The sequence below is a fragment of the Oryzias latipes genome, chromosome 13 (genome assembly GCF_053564925.1).
Source record: "Oryzias latipes strain Hd-rR chromosome 13, Olatipes_Hd-rR_3.1".
Classification (NCBI taxonomy): domain Eukaryota; kingdom Metazoa; phylum Chordata; class Actinopteri; order Beloniformes; family Adrianichthyidae; genus Oryzias; species Oryzias latipes.
This window is the reverse complement of record NC_136249.1, coordinates 14261395-14269100: the sequence shown is the minus strand read 5'-3', so window position 1 is coordinate 14269100 and position 7706 is coordinate 14261395.

Sequence of the window (7706 nt, the reverse complement as noted above, 5' to 3'; positions counted from 1 at the left end):
AGATAAGCACAACTGTCTCATGTGATTTCCTTTAATTCTTGCTGCTAAGTCAGCCTGCAGCCATCTGGCCCTCGCTGAAACAAACACACAGCTTTTCCTTTCACACCGCGACACATGTGAACGCACGTGTGCGCGCATACTAACACACGGGGACGACAGCCGGGGGTCGTGTAATCAGAGAGAGGATGAGACAGGCCATCCTCCCAACTGACGGTGCAACTAAATGATGGCATGCTTACCTTCTTAAATGAAGGTGGGAGTACACTCACCTTCAGAGTGGTGCTGTGCCCTCGGCTCCAAGCAAATATGATGATATTCATGTGACTCAAGCAAAGAGAACAAAAACAGTGACTGTTTATGCTGTAGAAAAGCTGAGAACAACAACGGTTCGCTTGTTCTTGTTCATATGTTGCTTTCACTAAGAATACCAAACATCTTTAAGACTGACAACAAGAAAAATTTAATTCTTTGTTTATTTCTGCCCTAAATTAAAGCTTAAAGTCCCTCTGTGACCATTTAAAAAATAAATAAAAACGTTCCCAGGGGTGTTTTAATTTTGATGATAACGTTTTTAACCAAAATCACACAATCTAAATGTCTTGTAAACCATATTTCATGTTTATTTAAAGCCTTTTTTTCCAAAATCTCCTTTAATTGGCCTGGCCATTGGTGCTGAAGTAAGTAGCCCCGCCCTTGATCCCCCCTTTCCGATGATGGTAGCTGCATCTCGCTTTAGTGAAGAGCTTGACATAAAGGGGGGCACAAACATCACCGAATGACAGTCTCTTTTAAAGAAACCATGAAAAGTGACAAATTTTTGGTTCCAACTTGACTCTTTTCGAACTTTGACAAGCCCATGAAAAATGCTTTGGATTACATTATAATTTAGGCTACATTGCACCAGCAAGCAGCCCCGGCTGTGGCTCAGAACTGATTTGATGCGAGCACATGCAGATTGTTGAATTTACTTTCACAGCAAATAAAATGAAATGCCAGAAAGAAAGTGACTATTCGTTCGTAATTTTCAAAATACGTACAGCCAGTGCTAAACTTATTTCTTGGCCTCACGGTCCCAAAGACTAACTCTGAGGAAAATTGTGTTTTTGGTGTTTTTTACACGTTCTTGTGGCATTTTTCTCCTGGTAAAGGGCATTAGTAAAAAAAAAAAAGATCCTTAAAATTGTATTTCTGAGTATTTCTTTCTTCAAAATGTTGTGAATCAGGAGCAGACAAAAAAATGCTGTTGAAAAAGATTCTATTTGCAAGGAAGAAAATACGCTGGGCGGGGCACAAGCTCCATGTTCTGATCCCTCAGCAAGGAGGAGTGCTCAACCAAACGGTCCCACCTGTACGGTGGCCGAGAGGTGCAAGACACGCTTACATTTAAGATACAGCAACAGCAAATCCCAGTACAAATGAACAAATCGCGAAACACAACAGCAAATACTGAAACACAACAGCAAATCATGAAACACAACAGCAAATCACGAAACACAACTGCAAATCACGAAACACAACAGCAAATCATGAAACACAACAGCAAATATTGAAACACAACAGCAAATCACGAAACACAACAGCAAATACTGAAACACAACAGCAAATCATGAAACACAACAGCAAATACTGAAACACAGATATACAGGTAAACAAAGCCCTGAGGAGGATCAACACCCGCAAGGCAACCGGTCCGGACAACATTCCTGGACGAGCCCTCAGAGCATGTGCTAACGAGCTGACAGACATTCTCACCTCCATATTCAACCTGTCCCTCAGCCAAAGAGTGGTCCCCTCCTGCTTCAAGACCACAACCATTGTTCCCCTCCCCAAGAAGAGCCCTCCCACCTGCCTGAATGACTACAGGCCAGTAGCACTCACTCCGATCATTATGAAGTGCTTTGAGAGAGTGATGCTGACCCACATCCAGAGCAGCATTCCAGACACACTAGACCCCCTGCAGTACACATACCAGCCCAACAGGTCCACCTCGGATGCCATCGCTGCAGCACTGCACACCTCCCTCTCACACCTGGAGAATAAAGACTCCTACATCAGGATGCTCTTTATTGACTACAGTTCTGCATTCAACACGGTCGTTCCCCACAAGCTCACCCACAAACTGTTCTCCCTTGGAATACACCCCATCATCTGTGACTGGCTCCTGGACTTTTTGACTGGCAGGCCTCAGTCTGTCAGAATAGGGAACAGGACTTCAGCCAGCATCATCACAAACACTGGCACACCACAGGGCTGTGTTCTCAGCCCAATCCTCTACACCCTGTTTACCCATGACTGTGTGGCCTCTCACAAGGACAACATCATCCTGAAGTTCGCCGACGACACCGTGGTGATAGGACGCATCACTGGCGGGGACGAAGCAGCCTACAGGAGGGAGGTGGCCAGTCTGGTGACATGGTGTGGGGACAACAACCTCACCCTCAACACCGACAAGACAAAGGAGATGATAGTGGACATGAGGAAGGAGAGGAGGAACCCTCATCAGCCGCTTCTTATCCGGGGTCTGGAAGTGGAGAGAGTGAGCAGCTTCAGATATCTGGGGGTCCACCTCAGCCAGGACCTCACCTGGACACTAAACACGTCACAGCTGGTGAAGAAAGCTCATCAGCGGCTGTACTTTCTGAGGAGGCTGAGGAGGTTCGGCATGTCCCCAAAGATCCTCAGCAACTTCTACAGCTGCATGGTTGAGTCCATCCTGACCAGCTGCATCACAGTGTGGTACAGCAGCTCTACCGCTGCGGACCGCAAACGCCTGCAGAGAGTGGTAAAGACTGCGTCCAAGATCACCAGGACTCCTCTTCCCTCGCTGCAGAGCATATACAAACGCAGGGTCCGCAGGAGAGCTGCCTCCATCATCAAGGACCCCAACCACCCGCAACGAGGACTGTTCACTCTCCTCCTCCTCCTCCCTCTCCTTCTGCTATTGTGTTTCATGATTTGCAGTTGTGTTTCAGTATTTGCTGTTGTGTTGCGTGATTTGCTGTTGTGTTTCGTGATTTGCAGTTGTGTTTCAGTATTTGCTGTTGTGTTGTGTGATTTGCTGTTGTGTTTCGTGATTTGCAGTTGTGTTTCAGTATTTGCTGTTGTGTTTCGTGATTTGCAGGTGTGTTTCAGTATTTGCTGTTGTGTTTCAGTATTTGCTGTTGTGTTTCAGTATTTGCAGTTGTGTTGCGTGATTTGCTGTTGTGTTTCGTGATTTGCAGTTGTGTTTCAGTATTTGCTGTTGTGTTTCGTGATTTGCAGTTGTGTTTCAGTATTTGCTGTTGTGTTTCATGATTTGCTGGTGTGTTTCGTGATTTGCTGGTGTGTTTCAGTATTTGCTGTTGTGTTTCGTGATTTGTTGATTTGTACTGGGATTTGCTGTTGCTGTATCTTAAATGTAAGCGTGTCTTGCACCTCTTGGCCACCGTACACCTGAAACTCAGAGGCAAATTTTTCCTCAACCTTTGCTGCTCTGCAGCAACATTGTCCTACAAAATGACACAGGTTTTTGGATTTCAGCAAAAATTGACATAAGCAGAATAAAACAAAACACCTTTAAAAAAGATCAAAAGATGATCCGAGTGGGTCTTTAAGATTATTCAAAACAAATATAGCTTTAGCCACTTAACTTTTAATAGAGTTTATACTGTATGAGGCTTTCAAGACACATTTTCATCAAAAATAACCCCAAAGAATCCAAGTTCAGACACAGTACATATTTAATTTTTACTTTATCAAAGATAGATTTGCTTCCTCTATGGTTTTATTATGTTCTCTTAAATGTTTGACATTTATTCTGAACCAGAAGTTGTTATGTCATTTTCTTCTGACAGTTGTCAGGTTGCTCTTGACTGATGGTTTGCTGAATCGTCTCTTCACATAGCCACACTGACATGCTCATTCAAACTACAGCAGGACATTGCAGTGCTCTGCAGGTCTCAGGCGATGACGGGTTTTTTCCGAAGCCTTTAATCCAGAGCCACTAATGGTTCCGACCGGGGCCGGGAGTGTCGGTGTCTCACTCAGGAGCAAAGCCGCCGTCTCACAGCGGGATGTGACTTTAATCCTCTCAACCAAATACATTATATCACAACAACATAAATCCTGAACTTAAATACGTGGGCCTTAACTGAGTTCTGACATGTGATGCTGTTAAAGTTGAAGCTGCAGGACAAAAAAAACCGAAATACTAGGAATGTTTCTGAAGATCAGTCAGTCAGCAGTTTGGTGATGCAACCCAAAAGAGTGCTTCATGCCAACAATGACTTTTTATCTTTCCATATTGTGTTTTTAACAGGATGGTCTGCAGTGATTCATCTGCATCAGCATACACATTACTGTAAAGCATATGCTTTACATACATACAGTAGAGTTGTGCTGCCATGGCATGACTGCCTGCAGGATGTTTTCAAAAAAAAAAAACAACGTTAGGATAAAAGAAGAAATGCTTTACACGTTGATTGTTCCTATTTTTTTCCTTCATGCACAGCCCCCGGCTGAGCGGCAAAAAGCTGCCCCCATGTGGATGATGAACATGCTAAGAAAGGGTTTAATTAGTTTTGGGAGAACTCAACCCTGGGCTGAGGATAAACTTACTTGCAGCACTAAAAACTCAAAAGATCAAGTAAAGATGGCAGCTGCCAAAGGGATTCTATTCAACGCTGCGTTGGGTTTACCATGAGGCCAGGGCAGGAACTAAGGTGAGAGGATGAAAAGGAAAAGTCAACGAAGGAGACAAAGGAGTCAAGGAGACAAAAAGTTGGAGAATTTGGGGATTCAGGGAGGGACATACAGAGAGAGAAAGAAAGAAAGCAGGAATTGAAGATAAGAAGGTCTTGATGGGAAGTGTGGGAAATTGGTCCCAAACTTTTTTTTGTTCTCCAGTTGGTGATTTTCATCTCCCAAAACCTTTAAAATCCACTTTTACACAATTTCTGATATGAATGTACTCATGAGGCTTCATAATCAAGTTAAATTAAATGAAAGTGATTTTTTAATTAATGTGGGGGGGAAAAACATTTTTTTGTGCAGACTGACCAAACCTGAAGATTATCAATTTATTTAAAGAGCCACTCAGATTAAAGAGGTGTTTCTGTTTTTTTAATATGTTCTTATGCTATTTTTCTAATTATGGAGGATAAATATAAAGAAAATGTAAAATAAAATCACATTTCTTAGTATTTTCTTTATTATAATAATTGTGAATTGGGAGCAGACGGAGAAAATCCTTTTTGAAAAAGTGGCTTTTTGTGACATAGAAGCAATCAGCAAACCCCGAGCTCTCTTCTCTGCTCCATTCTGATTCATCCACTTGCAGACAAATAGATCCGTGTACGTCTTTGTTTTCCACTACTGAGCTGGAATCTGGCTGGATATCTCCGTTATTGCTCGCCGTTTTTGTTACGCTGCTAATGTTAAACAGATAAGAAGAGTTGCAGGCTTAGTCTGTACTGGCGGTCCTCCCTACAACTCAGATGCAAATTTCTAATGAACTCCTACTGCTCTGCAGAAACTACGTCCCTGAAAATGATACAGGCTTTTTAATTTTGCCAAAAAAAACAAACGGCATATTGATATTTAAAGTACCACTGGGAACACTTTGAAAATAGATCAAGAGATAAGCAAAGTGGGACTTTAAGGCTCAGGAAACCCCTCCAAGTGTTTACAGTTAATTAGCTGCTCAGTATTTGACACCATGAGATTCAATAATTATTTTCTCCATAATATTTTAATTTTTCTGAGACACAGAAATGTGGGTTTTAATGATATCTAAGTTATAATGATCTGAACGACCCATTTTTCCAAATCACCTTGAACCCATTTAAACAGTAAATGATAACAAGAAATCATTGTTTTTGAAGAAAACTTTCTCTGATCTAAAATTCAATGAAAGTGATTAGTTTTTTTCTTTTCTTTGTTTGGTTTGCACATGTATGGTGGCGTCTTTCGGAAAGCTGAGTTCCAGCCTGTTTCAGGTGACTGTGGCCTTCTCCTCACTCACCTCTGGGGCTGCTGGGCAGGACACCAGGTGGGATTCGGTTCAATCAGCGCAGTTCCACTGACTGCAGCCTGAAGCAAACTCTGAAGAGCTCATGGAGGCCAATTCAAAAACAACATGAAAATACCCCGTACCTGAAGAACCTGCAGGTAGGACGTTCAATTCTCATTGCACCTGTTATTTTAGTTTCTCTTTGGATGACTGGAGTGTTTGGAGGGTTTATTTGTTTGGTCAAATTTACTTTTGCCTGTGATATTAATATTTTACTCCCCGTTGGTTGCGTGACTAATTTAATGTTTATTTGGATAAATCATTGGCTTAAATAAATAACTTCTGCTGTAATTTGAATTGTTCAAAAGGAAACTTTAAAACTGTAAACTCACAGGACATAAAAAAAAAAGATAAAATTATAATATTTTTAAAATCACTGAAAACAATAAACTGTTGTGCCACTAAAACCATTATTTAAAGTTGAGTCTTGTCGGTATTATTTTTTGTTAGCCACATTGGAGCTGATGCTAATCTTGAATACTTTAAACACTAAATGTTTACTGAAATTGACAGGTCAATGTTGATTTAATTAAGCATTTAGTGCAAATGCTCATCTTCAACGTAGATGCTTACAATTTTGTTTTATTTTCAGAAATTCACATTTTTTCACCATTCACATGTTCTTCGGCTGCTTGAGAGATTTAGGAATAAGTATTTGTCGTTGTCCTTATTTTTTTTTTCTTTTGAAGTCAATACTTAAAACAATTGAGAAGAACATATAAGCCTCTTGTGAGTGACACAGGTGCAGATCACTGAAGGCTCTTTGTAGTTCTTAAAGATATTTATGTGTAAAATTCTTTTAGATCAGCAGTTTTTGCCCCCAGCAATAATGCTACATTGAAATAAATCAATATTCTCTTTTATTTACTATTCTATAAAGCACTTGGCGTTAACAATGTTTGAAAAGCCCTTTATAAGAAAAGTTTCAGTTTAATTTCCATTCCGTTTCCTTTAAACTTCACCAGGTTGTTTGAACACTGCCCAAATGCATTGTGGGGTTTTAGACTTATGTCTGAATTCCCTTACTATTCTTCCAGCCCTTTATAGGCTGTTTGCTGTTTTTGGGGGTTTTCCAAATCTACAATTCCAAAATCGAGTGCCCTGGAAATGTCCCAGAAGTCATCTCTGAAAAACCAGTGTGCATTGATGCTCAACAGATGGGCAAATATACTCTACAAAGCCTTGCATTTGAATGATTTGTCATTTGAATATAATTTATTTATATTTAATGTTTATTAATTATTTAAGTTTTTGTTATCAGTACACAGTGGCTTCCTGAATAGTCTTTATGAAATTTTCATATTTATTAGGTTTTTACTTTGGAAAATGGGTGACGTCACTTTTGCCGTTTAAAATAAAGAGAAAAGTAATGACCGTTTGTCCAAACTGCATTAAAATCCAAGGCACTACATAGTCCCACACTGTAAAGTATTTTAAGGGTTAGTGAGTAGTGAGGGAATTCAGACATAGTCAGTCTTTTGTTTGGAATTAGAATTAGCGCAGGCTTATCAGGGGTTGACATAGCCCAGAAATTTGCACTGGCCCACAGGGCCAGTAGTTTTTGAAACTTACTGGCCCTGCCTGAAAGTTACTGGCCCGACACCGCGCACAGCGAGACCCGCCGCTCCGCAGGTGCTTGCAACTTTAGGGGGGTCCG